The sequence below is a fragment of the Carlito syrichta genome, unplaced genomic scaffold, assembly GCF_000164805.1.
Source record: "Carlito syrichta isolate Samal-C Ts95f unplaced genomic scaffold, Tarsius_syrichta-2.0.1 Scaffold130600, whole genome shotgun sequence".
NCBI lineage: Eukaryota > Metazoa > Chordata > Mammalia > Primates > Tarsiidae > Carlito > Carlito syrichta.
In genome coordinates, this window is record NW_007074696.1 from 84351 (window position 1) to 86037 (window position 1687).

Consider the following 1687-nt stretch of genomic DNA (forward strand, 5'->3'; position numbering starts at 1 on the left):
CTCATTTTTGCACATGTCCCAAAGGTGAACTGCTGGAATAGGGATGGAGGGCCATCACTAGCTCTCATCGAACTGTGTGTCCCAAGCTCTAGGAGAAGGATATTTAAAGGTTGTTGCTGAGTTAGTCTTTAGATTCTCACTGACACTTAAATGTTGGTTAGTTCCAAAGATTACTGAGACATCATTCCTACCCCAGAGGGTTCATGGTCTAGCAGATGAGGATGCTAAAGCTTTCCAGGTTGGGGTCTAACAGAGGAAAGAAAATATGAGACAGAAGTATAAACAAAGCCCTTTTGTGTAGACACTGGTTGAAGGGAGAGTGCATTGGCCAGAGGACTGGGAGAACTGATTTCATTTTTAAAATTATGTTCTGAGAAGCTCAGATAGTTGTGGTACCATGGGAATAGAAGGCAATGAAGCAGGAGAGGTAGGTTGTAAGGTGGGGCTTTGCTTGGAAGATCAGATTTCTACAGCAGAACACTCACCAAATTAAGGAACACAGAAAATAACAGACCTATGAGTAAAGATGACATGATTAGGTTTGTACGAGTTGAATCTGAATTGGGGGATTAGAGTAGAATCCATTTGCTCTGTTTGCCACATCTTTTTTTTTTTTTTTTTTGAGTTGGAGTCTCACTCTGTCGCCTAGAGACTGGAGTGCAGTGGCCGCTCCCGGCCACCGCAGCCTTGACCTGCTGGGCTCCGGCGATCCTTCTGCCTCAGCCTTCCGAGTAGCCGGAATTACAGGCACGCGCTACCATGCCCGGCTAATTTTTTTGATTTATTGTAGAGATGAGGTCTCGCCTGCCCAGGCGGGTCTCGAACCCGCGGGCTCAGGCAGTCCACTCACCTCAGCCTCCCAAAGGCGCGGGATTGCAGGCTCAGCCACCGAGCCCGGCTTGTTTGCCACATCTTTAGTCTTTCTGAGCAAAGTGGTCATAGACCACAGGCCTTGTGCAGGACTCTCTGTATGAGTAGTAGTTAACAGATCTTATCACATCCTCTTATGGGAAGTTTGAATCTAAGAGATAAACATCAGAATGGCCTAGAAGTTGAAAGAAATACTGACAAGGCAGCAAGTCATCAGTCAGAATCTGTGGGGTTAACAGAAGGACTGTGGCAAAAAGCCATAAACTAGTGATAGTAAATGGCTGGTAGAGTAAGAGAAGTCACCACAATCGCCAGAGGAAGAAGCCATGAGATAGAAGTAGACAGAGAAGCTCTGAGTCATGAGCATGGTGAAGTAACAAAGGCAGGAAATGATGGTGGTTATTTTGCAGGGAATCACACAATGCCTGAAAAAATACTTCCTGTTCATCTACAACCACTGGGCTCTAGGGAGAGGTCCATCTTCTCCCTAGACAAAAGATCTGCCATTGTGGATGGACCAAGGGCTAAGATACTAACTGGGTGACTGGTTGTCCCCTCCAAATCTCATGTTGAAATATGATCTCCAATACTGGCGGTGGGGCATCATGGTAGGTGAACGGATCATGGAGGCAGATCTCTCATGAATGGCTTGGTGCCATTCTTACAGTAATGAGCGAGCTATTAGTTCATGTGAGAACTGGTTCTTTAAAAGAGCCTGGCACCTCCTTCTCTCTCTCTTGCTTCAGCTCTTACCATGTGATACACCTGCTTCCTCTCCACCTTCCACCATGATTTTAAGTTTCCTGAGGTCTCACCA